Here is a 19,715-nt window from a genome sequence, read left to right as displayed (position 1 = left end):
TTGAAGGCACCGAGGCACTCTTTAATGAGGTTTTCACACAAGACAGAATAAATTAGAAACCTTGATCAAAACAGGGCCTCCAGCAGGAACGGAGTACAAAGACAGCCCCATGCCTTATACACCGTGAAAAATCCAAACACTGCAGCCAGGCAGTCAGCAAACCATTCCACGAGCAAAGAGGGAGCACACCCTCCTGCCAGGGTGCCTGTGATGGGGAGATCTCTCCTTTTCACCCCGGCTCTGTACATCACCAAGAGGGGGACAAAGCCATCATCCCATTGCCACGCCACAGACCTAGCGAGGCAGCACAGCCCCGATGGGGATGGGGATGGGGATGGGGATGGGGATGGGGATGGGATGGGATGGGATGGGATGGGATGGGATGGGACGGAGCTGCTCGCACTCACAGCAGGCACCTCCAGCTCCCTCTGGAGCAGGCAGCATCCTGCCTTTGCATCCCAGCAAGCAGAGTGACCGGAGCCCCCAGGCTGAGAGGAGCGGGCTCACCCCCACACGGCCACCGGAGCTAAGGACACCAGATGTCCCACAGAGCCTCTGGGGCAGGGAGCACCAGACCCAACGGAGGAGGGACAGACCTGGCCGGGCTGAGGGGAACAGAGCCGGTTCCTGAGGCTGAGGGGGCTGCAGAGCTCCCCAGAACCACCTGCAACCGCCCGGGCTCGGGCTCCCGGAGCTCCCCCGGGACCCGCTGCGGCCCCACGAGCTCGGGGACCCGCAGTTCCCCACGAAGGGCTGCGGCCCCCGAACCGGGGATGCGGAGCTCCGCCGGGCACAGCACCGAGCTGCCGGGGCCGCAGCCCGGACTGTGCTCCTGGAGCACCTGCGGCCGCAGCCCCGGGCTCGGCTCCCAGAGCTGCCATGGGCTCCCATGGCCGCAGCCCCGGGCTGGGCTCCCGGAGCTGCCGTGGGCTCCCATGGCCGCAGCCCCGAGCGGCGCTCCCAGCCCGGCCAGGGCTGAGCAGACCGCACCTTCGCGGTGCGCCCGGGGCCCAGACCCGCCCGTGCAGCGGGGCCGGAGCTCTGTCACACCCCCGAGCCGAACCGCCCGAAGCCCCCCCGGAGCCTGCGGGGGCCGGAGCTCTCCTCGCACCCCGCGGGGCTGCGGGGGCCGCCGCCGGGACGAGAAGCCGGAACCCGCCGCGGCACGTCCCTGCTGGGGCGGCGGCGGCCGCGTCCCCGCTGTCACCACCGGTGTCCCGTCCCGCCGCCAGCCGCGGGCCTGCGCCGAGCCGGAGGCCGCTGCTTGGCCGCTCACTCACCGTGCGGAGCCGCGGCTCGCTGCGGGCCGGGTGGGTGCGGCCGCCGGGCGGGTCCCCGGGCGGTGCGGCGGCTCCAGCCCGCTGCCCGTGTCCCGTTTCCAGTACCCCGTTGCCGTGTCCCGTGTCCCGTGCGGCGGCCGCGGGCGGGGCGGGGGCACCGCGCGCCACGTGACCGCCGTGTCATCCCGGCCGCCATCTTGTGCCCGTCCCTCCGTGCCGGGGCGCGCTGCGCCTCAACATCCCTATCCCCATTCCTGTTCCCGTCCCCATTCCTGTTCCCATTCCCATCCCCTTTCCCATTCCTCGAGGGATCCACAGCCTCCCCTGCCCAGCACAGGACCAGCCTCGGCTCGCTGTGTTTTACAGAATCCCAGGGTCACTGAGGCTGGAGAATCCCTGCCAGCCCATGGAGCCCCAGCTGTGCCCAGTGCCCACCTTGTGCCCAGCCCAGAGCACTGAGTGCCACCTCCAGCCCTTCCTGGGACACCTGCAGGGCTGGGCACTGCAAAGCTCCCTGGGCAGCCCCTGCCAAGGCCTGAGCACCCTTTGCATGCAGAAATTGCTGCTGCTGTCCCAGCTGAGCCTCCCCTGGCCCAGCCTGAGGCCCTTTCCCCTTGTCCTGTCCCTGTTCCCTGGCAGCACAGCCCGACCCCCCCTGGCTGTCCCCTCCTGGCAGGAGTTGTGCAGAGCCACAAGGGCCCCCTGAGCCTCCTTTGCTCCAGGCTGAGCCCCTTGACAGCTCCCTCAGCCCCTCCTGGGGCTCCATTCCCTGCCCTGGACACACTCCAGCCCCTCCATGTCCCTCCTGGATTGGGGACCCAGAACTGGACACAGCCCTCAAAAAAGCCACCCTGAACCCTTAGGAGGGTGTCCCCAAACTATGAAGTTCTGCCATCATTGTAGCTTGCTAAGAGCAGCTGAGGAATAGCAGTGTGTGAGTTCTCCTCCTAAATCCATCTGGCAGCTTTCCAGTACCTATAGGAAATCCACAACCAAAATCCCCAAAAGCAGAGTGCAGGGTGTTGGAGCAAACTCTGCTACCTGCCTTTATTTCACTCTGCAGGAACTCTACTGGCCATTGGGCTTCAGTTCTCTGTCAGCTCTGGAGATGTGACAAGTCAGTTGTTATTAATAAAATCTCAGTTAAAATAAATTCATGGGACAATTTAGCTTAGGGACAACCCCTGAGTGTCACCATCTCCAGGCAGAAAGAGGCTTAAATTTTGTCCTGTGAGCACTAACATCCATTTCAAAATTTGTGCTTCATAAATTGTGACTTCTAACACAAAACTGGGGTTTTTTTCCATTCCAAAAGGTCAAAATCATTTCCTGGTGCCCACAGATGGGTCCCTGCATGTGCTGAGCCTGGTTCCCTGCAGGGCTGTTCCCCAGCCTGGGAAGATCTGCAAGGTCTGATTAAAACTTTTCCCGTATTTCAGGCATTTTTCCAGCCAGGAGATTGTGCAGATAGCACAGCCACACATCCAGCTCCCCCTGTCCCAGGCATGGGAGGATGACAACACACATGGGAGGGACTGGATGTACCGGTGTGTTTCAGTAACACCGAGCAAGAGACATGTTTTGCTGATCTTGGCACGTAAACAAAATAAAATATTTAAAAAAAAACCCCTCGTGACGTACCCCAATCAACAAGTGATTGCAGACATTACCCAAGCAAAATTAAGAATTAATTTTGAATAAATAGTAATTTATGCAGTGGGACGGGTGAAACACAATGGTGTCCTGGGCCTCTGTAAAGAGCTGTCAGATCCTGCACTTTCCAAAAATGGAGTTGAGCCATTCTGAGAGAAAATTCTCTGTGTAATAAAATGCAAATTTAGAGTCAGTTGCAAGTTATTTAAAGTCTGCTGTGACCTGCAGCTCCTCACAGATTTTCATCAGTGCCAGTGAAGAGTGGACAAGTTTTGTTTGACCTCAGGATCCAGGCAACAGCTTTCACCCTGTGCAAACTGTTTGGTAGTTAGGAGGGGAAATGCAGATGGAAGAGAATGGCTTTGGAGAAGGGTTCTGGAGAAGTCCAGGAGAGTGCCAGCAGCTTTGCTTCTCTCAAACCTGAGGAGGGATTTATCTGTGAGTAGATCTCATACTGGCAGCTCTGTTCTGGTTTTTCCCAGGTTGATCAGGCTGGCTTGCATGAGGAAGAGGAGACCAGGAAAAGTTTAGGAATAAGGAAGGTTTTGGGGGTGCTGCTGCATCTCCCTTGGGGCAGTGGAGGGCTTGGCAATCCCAATTCCACTTTATCCTTCAATCTGCTCCCCTTGTGCGATGCCATCAAGGCAGGGGGGGTTCAGGGGGTTCCTGCTTTTCAGCAGGCGCTGTTTCCTTCCTGACTATGGTTTCTTGCCATCCCATCTCACAATGCTCTAATAGGATTAATGTTGTTGTCACTTCCCTGTACAATAAATCCCCCCTTGCCGGGGTTGTTCCCCCAGGATGGGCGTTTTCCTGCAGATAATAGGAACCTGAAGCCTGTGCAAATTGCTTCCCTGGGAGCCTGACCTCCCTGTTGGGAATGACAAAGGGCCATCCAAGAGGCTTAGGAATGGCTGTCCTGAGCTGCTGCCGGGGCTTAATCCTGCTGAGCCTCTGCAAACAGCATTTCCTGCCTGGCTACAACCAGCTCCTAAATGTGGGGGACATTCCAGCAAGGCCAGGTTGGATGGGGCTTGGAGCCCTGGAAGGTGTCCCTGCCCATGGGGGGTTTCTTCTGCAGGAGCTTGGAATAAATTGATTAATGGAAAATCAATGGGAATGGATCAACAGTGAGATGCTAATAGGTCACAATCATGAGGCACTGATCAATAATCCATAAATCAATGATGTTCCAATGGAAGAGAGATTTTTATTTAGAAAGGTATGCTGATTATTAGCATGCTGGCACTTTATTAATGAAATAATATTAAGCTAACTTAAGTAAAATTTTAATTACCTTCATCTTACCTCACTCACCATGGGTCCTTCTTTGAGGGCAGCAATGACCCCATACCCATCACTTATGCCACCACTTGGTGACATCATTCCCCCATTGATGGTATTTATGACATCATTTCTCCATTGATGATATTTATGACATCATTTCTGTGGGTTGCATCATTCATTTAATGCCTTTATCCATGACACCATTTACACCAAACAGCACCATCAGCTCAGTGTCTTTGAGGTGTCATTTTGGGATCATTTTGACCCATTAATTCAGCATCTTCACACCAAACCCTGATGTTTAATGGGGTTGTACTGACTGTGATGGTTTTAAAAGCTTTAGAAATAGAAACAGACACAGAGGTCGTTGTTCCAAATGGGAAGAGTCCCACAGGGTTTTGTCCCTGTCCCCTGATGGTAGCAAGGGCTGTTCAGAAAAAGGCAGCAGAGCCAAAAATCAGAATTAAATACATGGTGAATGGAGCTGAGCAAAGAGCACAGTGAATCCACATGCTGTGGCTTTAAGGAACTGCAGGGCAGGGCTGTTAGCTGCAGTGTAAATGGCAAAAGAGACCAAAATCCCCGCGTTCCAAAGGATGCAGGAGATCCCGATTCTGCTACTTTGTTATTCAAGCAGTGATTAATGGTGAGGTGGCGTCATCCTCTCTGATCAGGGATGTTAAGCAGTGATGGGTTGCAGACAAACAGCATTAGAAATGCAAGATTGTTTCAGATCATTAGGAAAATACGTAAACTCATTTCTTTAATTAATCTGGCGTTAATGGCTGATTGCTTCTGATTAAAATAGCACGTCTGGGGGAAATGCGTCAAAATTGGAAATCAAAGGAGAAACTCTTAGCGGAGAGAGGGCAAAAACATTTCCCCATTTAAACAGAAGAGAGAAAAACGAAGTGTGGAAGATGGTAAAAGAAGGAAGACAAGACAATTCCAAAGGGAAATCAATCAGCAGGTTTCCAGATGGGACTGGTGGGTTTTCCAGAGGCACAGGCTGCCATTGCCTTGCCAGAACATCCCTTGGAAGCAGAATGTCCTGGCTGGGCTGGGCACTGCTGCCCCCAGGGTCCTGGATGTGTCCCTGGGCTTCAGGACAGGAGCACCATCCATGCCTTGGGTGGATCCTTACAGCATTTCCAGTGGGATAATGAAAGGGTGACAGAGGATCCCAGAAAACAGCTCTGGGAGAGTCCAGATCTCCTGGCTGGGCTGGGCACTGCTCCCTCCAGGGTCCTGGATGTGTCCCTGGGCTTCAGGACAGGAGCACCATTCCATGCCTTCGGCGGATCCATACAGCATTTCCTTCAGCACCATGCCAGGCATTTCCGGTGGGATGATGAGAGGGTGACAGAGGATCCCAAAAACGGCTCTGGGATAAAAGCTGCAGCTCCCACTGTGCTGAGGATGATGAGTGGCCATGGAGCTGAGGATTCCAGGTGTCCTGCTGCAGATATCCCCACTCCCGGCCCCTTCAGCGAGCGAGCTTCTCCAGCATCCCGGGAAGTGATTCTGCTCCCTCTTTCCTTTGCTGCTAACGGGGTTTGCTTCTCCTCTTAGGGGGTAAAAGCAGCTTCCAGAAGTGCTGTATTTCCTGAGAATGGTGGCTCCCAGGCTCATCAAATCGCTCACCACCTTTCCTCTCCCGTGCCTAGCTCTGGCACTGCCTCCTCTCCCAAGGAGCGAGCGCTGCTCCCAGCTAGGCTTGTCAAAACCCGCCCGGCGTTCCCGGGCTGGCAAAGCTCCTCAGCGGCCGTTCCTGGAGCAGGGTGTTCCTAACAACCCCCTTGTACACCTGCATGTGCTTTGCAGCCCTCTGCTGAGTCAGCAAGGAGGGCACGGTGCCACCCTCTCTCTGTCACAGGTGGTACGGGGTGACAGGGACAGCAGCAGCTCCACGGGGCCATTATCTCTGTGGAGTTTGGAGTTTGGATCTGATTTGCTGTGAAATTCCTACAGAAACAATGCCTCACGTGCTGCAGCCCATTGGTTTTTCCCACAATGAAAAAGCTTTTTTTCCTCCCCCCTTTACAAGAACTGTGACTAAATAAACCTTGAAGTGCATGTGGATCGTTGCTGTGCTGCATGTCCCTGCGTGCCTGTTTCCTTGGAAAACCGGTGCTTGTCCCCAGAAGGGATTTCCAGACGCACCAGCAGGGCTCAGCTGAGCCTGGAGCGGAGCCCGCGCTGCTGCATCCTCCTCATCCTCCTCCCTGCAGACGGAGCCTGCGTGCTCGGGCAAGTCCGGCCGCCCAAAGCCATTAATTAGGGAGTCATTAAAACTCAGTTAGCTCTCCAGGCAGGAGCTGGGAGAAGAAAGCCTTGCTCTGGGAAACCAGCAGCGCCAAGGTGGGGTTTTAGCAGTGCTGTGGCTCTGCAGTGACTCAGGGAAGCCTGATTAGCTCCAGGCTTTCAGGAGAGATTACCTTGCGGATGCTCCCTGTATTCACTTTGCCAGCAGGTTCGTTCTGCAAGCAACACACTGAAATCCTGGGAAAAACAGGAGGGAATGGCTCTGCCAGCACTCAGGGCTGAGCTTACAGCACAACAGAGGCTGGGAAGAGGCAGGTTTCTTGAGGCAAGGGGCTAACAGTGAATTTGTAAGAATAAGAATTGTTTTCTTGGGACTGGCTGGGGCTTCCTGTGATGCAGCTGTGCCCCGCGGAGCAGAGCTCATCCCAAATGTCCCCAAGATGTCTGTGAGCAGAGGAGAGGCCATTGGAATCCTCTTTACCTCCCCCTCCTCATCTCTGGTTCCCACAGCCTCTCCTTGCTTTCCCTGGCTGTCCCCACCCCTGCCAGGGTATCCCCAGGCTCACTCTGCTTTGGAGATGCCTTGGAGCCCCAAACTGGTCCCAGTGCCCAGCCACGGCCTCCCCAGTGCAGAACAGGAGGAAATGTCCCCCCTTAACCTGATGTCAAGTTGACAAACAGGATGATGCCTCCAGATCATCTTGGAGTCACCTCCTTTGGAGATCCAGGAAAACCTGGCTGTCCCCCTGTGCCTGGCCACTGAGCTCCAGACCGTGTCACCTCCATGGTGCTCAAGGGGCAGGAGCAAAAGGACACCTGGAGGCTCCCACTGAAGCTCTGTGTGGTTTTCTGCTGAGCCTAGAGGTGTTGCAGTCACCAGTGGCTCCAGGTCTCCTTCCTGCTCAATCTCAGGATCCCATCCTGGAGGCTTTTTCTTATCATCCCCTCTATTTGTCCTTCACCTCATGTGATTTTGGAGCTGCCATTGCCAAACAAAGGTTTGGGGATTCTGTGCTCCTGTTGTGCTGGCACCCGGGGAGGGCACGAGTTTCATTGCCAAGCTGGATTTTCTCGGTTTTCCCTGTAGGGGCAGCAGTTGCCTTTGAAGCCAGCCCAAAAGGAGAGAAAGATCTGTATTTAAAAACAAACTCCTGTTCCCAGTAACTGCAGCTCTGATAACAGGACTAAGGTCAGAATGAGTCTCTGCTAAGTGGGTTACCATGTTGAACTCAGTGCCTAAAGCTGAGTGATTTGTACCCTGTGTCCCCAGTCCAGCTCCATTCCTCAAAATAGCATAAGGTCTATAAATCAAGCTTCTTTTGATGATGATGATAACAACAACAATACTAATAATAAAATATCTCTTCAGTGTCCTGATTGATTGCAGGCAATAGTCTTACCCTGGAGTGGAGATCTCCAGAGCTCCCTTCCCAACACTGCTGTGGTCATGCCTCAGGTGAGGGAAATTCAGGATATGTTATTGGGGAAAGGCTCTTTATCCAGAGGGTGCTGGGCACTGACCAGGCTGCCCAGGGAATGGGCACAGCTCCAAGGCTGCCCAAGCTCCAGGAGTGTTTGGACAGCCCTCCCAGGCAGCAGGGAGACTATTTTGGGGTGTCTGTGCAGGGTTAGAAGGCTGGCCTTGATGATCCCTGTGGTTCCCTTCCAACTCTGGGTGTTCTATGATTCTCTCATTAAAACAGATGAAATCTCTGTCTGGATCCTCTCATCCTTTCAAGGAAACATCAGATAAAACAGATGGATATCCTCTTATGAGCTTGATAAACATACAGACTCAAATAAACCTTGAGAGCATCAGGTTCTCCATGTGAGGATGAGCATCAAATGTTTTCCCACTTCTACAGGGGCTTCTACAGATTTCCCTGCACAGCCTCTGGATGCAGTAATGTGGTGCTGCTTGGGAAACAAAACTCACCAGCCCAGGTTCCTGGTGTCAGTTTGCAGGAGGTGCTTGGGACTCTCAAAGCAGCCCAAGTTGGCAGTGGTGGCAGCTTGGGTGTGGGAGGCATCCTTTTGTGTTCCCCTCGGGATGCCTTTTGTAGCTGCAGGGTGCCTGGAGCTCTGGGCTTTGTGGTTTCAAAACCCTAACCCTGGCTGTAACCCTAACCCTAGGCAGTAAATGCAGCCTTGGGCTAAGGCTGCTTCAAGGAGAAAGCTCTGGTGGGAGCCATGTTGTGGCAGTTCTGTGTTCCCCTTGGGATGCCTTTTGCAGCTGCAGCGTGCCTGGAGCTCTGGGCTTTGTGGATTTCAGAATCCTTGCTAGCAGTCACCCACACAGGGCCACAGGCCCCCAAACACCAAGACCAGCCCTTTTCTCTGGGAAACAAAACTCACCATCCCAGGTTCCTGATGGCAGATTGCAGGAGGCACTTGGCACTGTCAAACCAGCCCAAGCTGGCACTGGTGGCAGCTTGGGTCTGGGGACATCCTGTGCCATGTGGAATTTCAGCAGGCAGCCAGCCACCCAGAGAAGAAAGGAAACAAGAGGAGAAGCTGATGATAAGGTTCTCATTTTGATGGCAAATGTTGGTAAATTGAAGATTTAACACCCAAGTCCAAGTGGAGCTAGAGTACAGTACTTGGTGGGATTGCAAAGCAGTATAAGCCATAGAAAGCTCAGAGTGATACAACCTCCTCACTCCTGCTGAGCCTGGACCCCTTCAGCAGGGCCACACAATTTATAACTGCAAAAAAATATCATTTCCACCTGTGCTAAAGAGAGAAAAGGCAGCTCAAAGCAACGTGGTGGCTGAGGCATTGCTGGGGCCCGGAGGAGAGGATGGCAGAGGGTGTGTGGGAAGGAGGCGGGAGGCGGGGCGGCTCCCACAGATCCAGCGGGGGTTTTGTGTGGAGCACAATCCCATTAGCGCTGTTACTCACGGGTCACGGCCCCAGGGCTCAGGGTTGAATGTGTTTGTTCTGCAAATGGGGCTAATATTGTGAGGAGCATAAAGGAGGATGTGTAACTGTGTTTGGAGATCACAGCAGAGAATGTTTCCTTGAAATTGTGTTAGCTCCAATCCAATCTTAGGGTAAATAACACCTAGGAAAGGCTTCCATGTCATTAATAACAACCACCATCTTTTTAATGTTTATTACATCCGAAATCAGAGCAAACAAATTTTGCTGTGATTTCTTCTTTTCTCCTCAGTTCTCAATCTATATAATTGTTCAATAAATGAGAGTCATGCTGAACATTTAATTGCTTAGCAGTGGGTATTGCAAATAGATTTTACCTTAACTTTAGCTTACCTGGGCTGAAATCTTCTGTTGTTCTGCTCTTTCTCTGGAACTCATCATATACCTTTAAAGCAAGTTCAGGAGCTGCATTAAAAAATTAATTTTGATCTAAGAATAACTGCAAAAAATACTATATTATGTGTTCATTGGTGCCTTTAGTGCTTTCCCATGTTTGTGCTATTAATTTAATCTTTTCTGCATTGGGAAGCCATCAGTGGGAGCCCAGAAGGATCTAATATGTTCTATTTGCTGGATCCACTTCTTTGGCTGTAAGTACTTCTAGATGGAAGAAAAGAATATTAATTTGTATTCAGCTGTTTCTGGAATTTTACTCTTGCATGAGAATGGTAACCATTATTGTATTTATCCTCTGAAATCCTATTTGCACTTTCTTCTTCTTCCAGATCATAATCTGATTTTGCTTTCATGCCAAGGAATGATTGTTAACTGGTATTTTGCTGGGTTTTTTAGAGATTGGTTTAATCTTTTATGCTTTATCTTCCCATATTCTAATGAGAGAACCATACAAATTCAAGTTGATTTCAATAGGGTACCTGAAGTTATACAAGAGGAACAGTGGAACAGGGGCCTGAATAATGAAGCTCCAGAACAACCAACAGTGGAACAGGGGCATGAACAAGGTGTAAGATTCATGTCACCAAACCCTGTTGCTTGCACAAAGCAGATGTCAATATGTTCACAACATAAATCTGTCAGTCTTTTGATTGATAATAATACAATTCTAAACATTATTTTGCTCTTGGTTTGGAATGAGACAGCTGGAACAAAATGAAATTTGAAGCCCCTCAAGTCAGCCAAGGCTTGGGCTTTGTCCTGGAGGGTGCTGTGACACCCAGGTGACCTGGCAGCCAGCAAAGGAAGAGGCTGCCCTGAGTTTTTTGGATAAAAATGCAGATTGTGGAGATGGCATCATGAGAGATCACCCAAAGCTCAGGTTAACACAGCAGCCTTGCCACTGTGATATTTTCTGAAAAATCCTGGGAAGATGAGAAGCCTCAGTTTCTCCATGCTTTGCTCCTCTGGAATGTGGTCTGGAGATTGTTTATCCAAACATGTGAATTGTTTTAATTAATGACCAATCACAGCCAGCTGTGTTGGACTCTGAGGAGTCAGTCACGAGCTTTCATTATTCATTCCTTTATAATCTTCTGATGTATCCTTTCTCTTTCTTTAGTACAGTTTTAGTATATAACTTTTTTTAATATAACATATTATCATAAAATAATAAATCAGCTCTCTGAGAACGTGGAGTCAAATTCTCATCTCTCACCTCATCCTGGGGACCTCACAATACCACAGAGCCTCACCCTAAAACAAGCTGTAGGTGGCTGAAACACCTCTTGTTAGATGGGCTGTGCTGGAGTCCACATTTGGAGCTGGGGATTGTCACAGGGCTGTATCAAATGCCACTGCCAGTGTGGTGGCTTCACTGCCAGACCTCCTGGCCATCATTCCCTTTGTTGCTCTCTCTTTTCTGGTGGCACTGCCATTGTCTGTTGCCTCTGTCCTGGCTGGAAACAATTCTTTCTGCATCAGCAATTTGATTTCCATGCCCAACCATCACTGGGTGTGATTATCACCACTGCAGGAGCACCCTTGGTGCAAGGAGGATTTATGATTAATAAGCACAAATAATTTATCTGGTGTCACCCATTACCCCATGTCCCTCAGAGCTCAGCCTTGTGCACCAATGTCCTTCAATGCCTCTTTAAATACACAGCAGAATAACCCAGGGCTGGTAATAATAATCCTGAACCAAGCACTAAACCAGGGGAAAGCTGCTTCCAGCTGAGTGTGGTGTGGTATTTCTGATGCAGGAAGGGAGAATAATTCCTGTTGAATGCAGATGTGATTTGAATGGCACCAACAGGACGTTTGGAAATGGAAAAAATGGAAATCTCATTATCCTGACAGTAATTCAGGTCTATTACAGGGAAGCTCAGGAGCTTTAATCAGTAACACTGTATTAGCATGACAGAGTTAATGGTGATAAAGTAAAAGATACTGATTAAAGAACATTTTTCTCCACCTAAGATCTGCCACTTACTGTATCCAAATATATCAGTGGGCAAATCCTGCCTGTGGGTTTGCCTCCTGCCCTTGTCTGCTTGGCAGCAGCAAAGAAAATCACATATACATATACATATGTATGTATGTATATATATGATGTCAGTTACCTTAGAAAAGTTCTTTTTTCAAACCCCACTTTATTATCTCCATGCCATGGGGGCTGTTGTGCAGGTGTAGTCAGCAGGGCTCTCCTGGTGCCACAGGGCTTCTAGAAGCTTCTCTGGGTGTTTAACAGCCCATGGTTATCTCCAGCTAAAAATAAGGCCTGGGAAGAATGAGCTGGCTTCCCTGAGCAGGGAGAAGTGCTGACTTTCTGTGTCAGTTCAAAGTTATTCCTGGATGAATTAGCCCTTGCTCTGAGCACATGTGCTGGAATGGGCTCCCTGACTCTGCTGCTGCTGCCTCAGCAGCCAAATGCCAACGTGCAGCAGGAGTCAGAGTCTCCAGGAGGAGATCTCTGACCCAAGCTTTGCAAAGTGTCTTTTCCTTGTGCAGAATACCTGGGGGCTTAAAATCATAATGGTGAGATGGTTTCAAATGCAACCAGCATTTCTCCTGCTTAAATAAACTCTGAGGAACCGGCCTTGTTCATTAGCAGGAAGATTTGTAATGACAAAAGGATATTCAGGCTGCCATCAGCAGCTTTGGTAGCACCAGAAAAGGCAGGGCAGGATCTTTAAACACACAGCCCATTAAACACACAGACCACAAGTGTTTTGTTCTGTGTCTATTTAAATCAGAGTAAAAATACACCAACAGAGGGAACAGATTGGCTTTTAAAATATTCCATGAGATAAACAACAGCTTTGGCTATGTCCAACCAAATGAATTTTACCTTAGGAGAAGTTTAAGTAGTCTCAGAGGTCAGGAGAAATTTTATGGGTGGCAAAAGCTGAGCTGCTTTGTAAACTTGTTCTGCAAAAATAAGCAACACTGGTTACATGGAATCACAGAAGGGTTTGGGTTGGAAGGGAGCATAAAGCTCATCCCATTCCACCCCTGCCATGGCAGATACACCTTCCACTGTCCCAGGCTGCTCCAGCCTGGCCTTGGGCACTGCCAGGGATGCAGGGGCAGCCCCAGCTGCTCTGGGCACCCTGTGCCAGGGCCTGCCCACCCTGCCAGGGAAGGATTTGTTCCTAATAGCTGATCTACTCCTACTCCCCCTTGTCCTGTCACTCCATGGTTTGCAGTCCATCAACCCTAAAGTTCTTCTCAGGCTGAAATTATAGAGAGGCTAAACCAGAGGCTTTATGAAAGGAACAAGCTGTAACCTCTGAGTGGAAAAGGGAGTATTTTACAGTTAGTTAGAAGAGCCAAGTGTCACCTTTTTTTATTTTAATCTTATTCCAACCCCGTGATTTCCCAAAAATAGACTCACTCACCAAGAACGTCACATTCATCTTGGTTCAGCTAATGATATTTATACTTTTATATTGGATGGGATTAATTTTCCCATCCTGTTAATGCAGCATGTGATCATTAACTACCTTTACTGCATGCATAGACATATATTTTCTGTGTCAGAAAGGAAAGCAACTGGCATTTTAAATTACTGAGTGATAATTGTAGGTGGCTGTTTTCCATAGTGCTTAAGGAATTCCTTTCATTGTGATAAATGAGTATAAGGCTCCCTTTTTACACAGAATCAGTTCACAAGTGAATTTATTTAACAGTCATACATTGTGGCTCTGCTGAAGAACATTTTCCACAAAGGTGCCTGTGTTCATGTAGTGAACATGTGTAACAGCACCTTATGGAGGAGAGGCACTGAAACTTCCCAAATGATGGGTTTGGGTACAACCACCTCGTACAACTAATGCTGCAGCTCACATCCTGCCAGATTTCACTGAGCCTTATTTCACATCCACAGCTCAAGAAGTGCAGGGAATGCCTGAGCAAAAAGAGATCTAATGACAAGCAGGGTAAATGATTATCCTGGCATTTTAAGTAAAATGTTTTACAAAATTGATTTGCAGCCATGCACCATTAACGTATCAGCTGCAGAAGTGGATTCCAGCACGGGGAATCTGCCAAAACCAAGAGATTTTATCCTGACAGGAGTGAAATAAAAACAGACATTCAATCAGGGTAGGTGCCAGGAAAGCCAAGAGAAATAAGAACTCCATTCTACACAGCACCAAGACATAAAAGCAGTGATTAAAAAAGAGAGTTTCACACTCTGCTGCTTGTGAAACTCTAAAGCTTGAGTTCATGGCTCCTGAATGGAGCAGTGTCTTCCACAAAGCCTCCACAGCCCCTGCAACCTCCCACAGAAAGCAGGAGGAAAACTGCTGGGGTTTGATCATGTTATCAGGCAGCACCTCCCACATGCAGCTTGTTTCTGTGCACAGGGCTTTGTTTCCTCAGCCACAACAACTCCGAAAACTTGAAAACAGAAAAACACTGGTTTTGCTGTCAAACAGGAATTTGAGTTACTTTCAAAGGAAGGTATTCGAGTTTTGCTTCACAGGAGCTTTCCCATCTCTTCCATCCAGTCTTGCACTGGTCCCTCATCCATGGGCTGTTTCAGGGAGGTTCCTAAACCCTCCTGGTGTCTGTCCTGGGGCTGCTGGCTTAGTGGGCATGGTGGTGTTCCATCAGAGGTTGGAGACCTTGGAGGCCTTTTCCAGCCATACTGATTGTGTGATTGTGTGGTTCCATGGAAGGAGTGCCAGCCCACTCCCACCCTGAACCCCCCAGCTGCAGTCTGGGGTCAGGGGCCATCAGTCCCTCCCTGTCCCTACCAGGAAAGGTTTGGCTTTGACCATTCTGTAACCAAAGACCTGAAAACACCAAGCATCCTGAAGAGGGATAAAACATCCCATTCATTGTTTAATTGGAGTGGATTCTCCATGCACACCTAAAGAAAATAAGATATTTTTCATAGCTTTCTGCTTTCAGCACAGGACTCAAAGCCATTCCCAAAGCAGAACATGGCAGCACCAATGCTCCACCCCTGCTGTGCCCAGATCCATGCCCCAAGCACTGTTGCACTGGGCAGCCCTTTCAAGCCTGTGTAAAGAAGAGTAAATGACTTTACCTTAATGAATGGTAAAGTCAGCCCACAACTCCCTTGTCCTTTATCCACGCTCCCAGTGTTACTGACACACACTGATTGTGAGAGGCAAGCACACAAAAGTTTTTAATTTGTTACTCCAGCCCTCAATGGGGATGTTAAGGATTTTCCAGACAAAAGACCAAGACTCAGCTAGCCCCAGCTGAATGGCTCTTTCTGTTCATTTGCCTTTTGTGGTGTAACTGCTAACAGTGCTAAAAGAAAGGGCCTGGTGACTGATGTGCTGCTTCATTCCTGTTATTGGAATCTGTGCTTTGAAGCCCAGGATCAGCTGAGCCCTGGGCAGAGCTGGGAGCACACAACACATTTCCACATTTCCTCTGCAAAGCTGTTTGCCACCAGCCTCAGCCTGGCTTTGGGTGGGGCAGAACTTTGCCAAAAGTATAAATGGATGGATGATATGTTTTGTTTGCAAGCCACACTGCCTGGGGAGCATAAAAACTGCACAATATGTAAGAGCCAAACCCAGAGGGTGAGTGCAGAGAACAGATTTGAGTGTGAGAGTTCCCAAGGGTGCCCTCAATAACTTCCCAGACAGCACCAGGCTGGCTGCAGTGTGGCTGTGCTGAGGGCAGGGAGCTCTGCAGAGCTGGATCCATGGGCTGAGGTTCAGCAAGGCCAAGTGCTGGGTCCTGCCCTGGCTCAGCCCAGGCCCTGCAGCTCCAGCCTGGGCACAGGGGCTGGAAAGGGCCCTGGGGAAAGGCCCTGGGGCTGTGCCAGGGCTGGGCAGGAGCCCAGGGGTGCCCAGGGGGCACGAGGCCAATGGGCCCTGGCTGTGCCAGCCATGGGGTGGCCACAGGCCCAGGGCTGTCACTGTCCCCTGTGCTGGCCCTGCTGAGGGACCCCAGGGCTGAGCCCAGTTCTGGGTCCCCCAATCCAGGAGGGACATGGAGGGGCTGGAGCGTGTCCAGGGCAGGGAATGGAGCCCCAGGAGGGGCTGAGGGAGCTGGCAAGGGGCTCAGCCTGGAGCAAAGGAGGCTCAGGGGGCCCTTGTGGCTCTGCACAACTCCCTGCCAGGAGGGGACAGCCAGGGGGGGTCGGGCTGTGCTGCCAGGGAACAGGGACAGGACAAGGGGAAAGGGCCTCAGGCTGGGCCAGGGGAGGCTCAGCTGGGACAGCAGCAGCAATTCCTGCATGCAAAGGGTGCTCAGGCCTTGGCAGGGGCTGCCCAGGGAGCTTTGCAGTGCCCAGCCCTGCAGGTGTCCCAGGAAGGGCTGGAGGTGGCACTCAGTGCTCTGGGCTGGGCACAAGGTGGGCACTGGGCACAGCTGGGACTCCAGGGGCTGGCAGGGATTCTCCAGCCTCAGTGACCCTGGGATTCTGTGATTGTATGACAGCTGGTATGGACTGCCCTTGCTTCCATAACCATGAGATAACTTTGGCACGGCTGCAGCCAACAACAAGCACCTGTCTCCATTCTGATGCTGAAGGGACTGGGAGTTCACTCTCAATATTTGCTTCTCCTCTTGTAAGAGTGTATTGGCAAGTACAGTAATTTCCTTGGCTTCCTAATGCCTCACTTTCTCTCAAGCCTAGAGGAGCTGAAAGCTAAACTTCATAAAACAGGGCAGTGAAGAGCAGGCAGAGAAGCAAAGTGAGCAGCAGTGAGTTGTTACATCCTGCAGAAAAAATAAAGTGACATAAGTTAACTCGTCCAGATCAGAAAAAAATTTTGAACTGTACCTTAATTGCCTCCAAATTTCTTGAAATCATTCCCTTTAAACCAGTCTTTTACAACTAGACAGAAGTCAGCATGGCCTTCACTCTTCTAAGGGTAAATGGAGGTGATCAGCATTTTTAAAAGAAAATAAAAATTCTGAACTGCAATAGAAAAGGCAGAAGGAATTGAAAAGCAGTATCACAAAGACAATTTACTGCCCTAGAATTAGGAGAAAAGTTACCAGACAACATTTTGTTTCCTGAATCTATTAAAAACCTGCCTTGGTCATGAAGAAAATCTGTCTTAGATGACTGTGGTAATTTTAGAAAGCTGCTGACCAGCTGTGAGTGTACATCTGCTGAATAAGTTGGCAAGCTGCCCCTGTTTCCAGTCCTTGGTGCTGAATGATTTAATAAGATGTGGCTTTGAATGCAGCGTGATACAGTTGGATTTGTTTCATGCCAACTCCTGACACTGATTTTTTCTGCAGCTCTTTCAGAGCTTTTCCACCCCTGTTTTCCTGCAGGGATGGATGGCACTGGTCAGGGGAAATCACACTATTGTTGTTGCTATAACATCCCTTTTGTCTTGGGCAAGAGCTGGCTTGTGAAAGAGCTCTGCAGGCTGGAACCTCTGGCTGGAAGCAGAGTAGAACAGGGAACAGGATGGAAACATCCCATGTCACCAAGCAGCTCCTCAATAATCAAACACCTCACTGAGATTGCTGAATTCACCTGAGGTCAGCTGGGTCATTCACTCTAGCAATGCTGTGAGGGTCCTGATGAAGGAGGAATGATGAGGAGGAATCCATTGATATCAGAAAGCTAATTAATTACTTTATTATACTATATTATTCTGTACATCTAGAATTGAATCTGCCAAGCACTCCACCCTGCCCACCCTGCACTGAATCTCATGACTGACACCTGACAGGCCAAGGAAACAAAACCCCATCACTTTGGGTAAACAATCTCCATGTTGCATTTTACTTCTGCACAACACAGGCACAGCAAATGATAAGAATTGTGTTTTCTTTCTCTAAGGTTCAAAGAATGTGAATCCCAGCAATATTCTTGGGAAGAATTGTGCCTTGCTTTTCTCTGTGAAGAGAAATGTGAGGCTACAATTTACTGCAGGAAGGCTGCTCCCAAAATGTCCCTTTCCAGCTGAGACTCCTCCTGATGTCCCATCCATGATCCCTGCTCACTCATGTTGGTTTGCAGCCACCTGAGTGCCCTCTCAGAAGCTGTGCACCATCTCAGTGCTTCCCTGCAGCCCTGCCCGTGGGTGGCTGTGGCCACCCACAGTGGGGAGTGACAATCTCTCCCTGTGTGCTGATAATGTCACTTCTCACCTGCCCAAAATCCTGTTTGCCGTTAGGTGGCCGTGCCACACCCAGGGCTCCCAGCTGCCTAGAGATCTGCTGGTCTGTTCAAACCTTTCTCTTCCTTTGTCCTTCTGAGCATTGGAGTTTGCAGCAGAAATCCTGCTTGCTGCAAGAATTTCTCTCTGTTAAACTCCATCCTGTCTCTGACTTGTTCTCTGTATTGGGGCACTGTCAAGCTTTGTGCTGTCAGCAAACTTCCTCATCATGGTCTTCTTTGGGCCATCCCTGTCTGACAGAAGCATACTAAAAAGAACTGGATTAATTAATTGATTAATTAATTGTTCTTGCTGGTTCATAGAATTCCAAAATGACTGAGGTTGGAAAATCCCTGCCAGCCCATGGAGTCCCAGCTGTGCCCAGTGCCCACCTTGTGCCCAGCCCAGAGCACTGAGTGCCACCTCCAGCCCTTCTGTCACCAACATCATTTATGAAAAATCCTTTATTTAGGATTTTTCCTCCTGAGAAGCTGAGAGGCCTCAGGAACAAAATGCAAACAATGGTTATCTGCTGCTGTGGAATGCAACAGGTGCATCTGTGATTGGTCTCATGTGGTTGTTTCTGATTAATGGCCAGTCACAGTCAGCTGACTCTGACTCTCTGTCCGAGACAGAAGCTTTTGTTATCATTCTTTCTTTTTCTAGTCTTAGCCAGCCTTCTGATGAAACCTTTTCTTCTATTGTTTTAGTATAGTTTTAATGTAATATATATCATAAAATAATAAATCAAGCCTTCTGAAACATGGAGTCAGATCCTCGTCTCTTCCCTCATCCTAAGACCCCTGTGAACACTGTCACACCTTTCCTGGGACACCTGCAGGGCTGGGCACTGCAAAGCTCCCTGGGCAGCCCCTGCCAAGGCCTGAGCACCCTTTGCATGCAGAAATTGCTGCTGCTGTCCCAGCTGAGCCTCCCCTGGCCCAGCCTGAGGCCCTTTCCCCTTCTCCTGTCCCAGTCCTGACTAACCTGAATAGTCCCCTGCCTGTAGCATGCCTGAATCTTTGAGCTTTCTTTGTGCCTGTATTTTGGTGAAAATACAACCAAGAAATTTACCTTTCCATATATAAAGCACAGATCCACACAGTTTCTGTACTGTCTTCCTCTTACTTATGTGGAAAAGGAAACTCTTATTTAAATTTACTTTTACCCTTGAAAAACCCAGTTTGGCTGGGGTTTGAGGCTTTCTGAATTTATCTCTGGGTTTTTGAATCTCCAAGCTGTTCCACAGCCTGACATGGGGTCATGCTGCTCCAGAACTGGCAGGGCCTGCCCTGTTCCAGAAAAGCAACCACATAATTATGGGGTGGCCAGGCTGCCAATGTTGCCCACACAGGGTGAAGCCACACTGCAAGACCAGAAACTCTGCTTGCAAAGAGGTCAAACCACTCAGGGTGCCCAGAGGTTTCTGTGTTTTCTGGGAGAACAGGCTGTGTCACACACATTTAAATGGGGCTGTGCCTGAGGGGAGAGCATGTGGAGCACTCTCTGTCCATCATGGGTGAGATCTGAATTCAGCCCCTTCTGCAGAAAGCAGTAATTATTTGTACCATTCCTTTCCCAGTTCTCTCACTGCTAACCAAAAGGTGGCATCAGATATGGAAAAACCCATTGTTTTAATTGTGAGAATAAACTGTCCCTACTCACACACCCACACACAGGGCAAGGACTGCCCAGAAGAGCAGAAAGTGTTTGTGGAGAGCCCACACCCCAAAAGGAGCAGCAGGAACCTGGCACACACTGCTGGGGACACAGGAAT

General features: G+C 49.9%; 1 protein-coding gene and 1 long non-coding RNA gene across 5 annotated transcripts in view; one reads left to right on the top strand and one right to left on the bottom strand.

The window, feature by feature from the left end:
- Positions 1–1,451, bottom strand: part of SGMS1 (sphingomyelin synthase 1) — a 93,508-nt gene extending 92,057 nt beyond the window's left edge. For all 4 annotated transcript variants that reach the window (XM_074544533.1, XM_074544535.1, XM_074544534.1 and 1 more), the window contains exon 1: positions 1,281–1,451. The gene's annotated coding sequence lies outside the window, so the exon portion shown is untranslated. The remainder of the gene's footprint in view (positions 1–1,280) is intronic.
- Positions 1,452–7,705: 6,254 nt separating this feature from the next.
- Positions 7,706–15,341, top strand: LOC141729671 (uncharacterized). The gene is made up of 2 exons (XR_012581072.1): positions 7,706–7,941; positions 8,189–15,341. It is a non-coding gene; the product is annotated as an uncharacterized LOC141729671 (long non-coding RNA).
- The last annotated feature ends 4,374 nt before the right edge of the window (positions 15,342–19,715 follow it).

Source organism: Zonotrichia albicollis, chromosome 7, assembly GCF_047830755.1.
Source record: "Zonotrichia albicollis isolate bZonAlb1 chromosome 7, bZonAlb1.hap1, whole genome shotgun sequence".
Lineage (NCBI taxonomy): Eukaryota > Metazoa > Chordata > Aves > Passeriformes > Passerellidae > Zonotrichia > Zonotrichia albicollis.
Note: the sequence above shows the minus strand (reverse complement) of the source record. Positions and strands in the feature narration are given on the sequence as shown.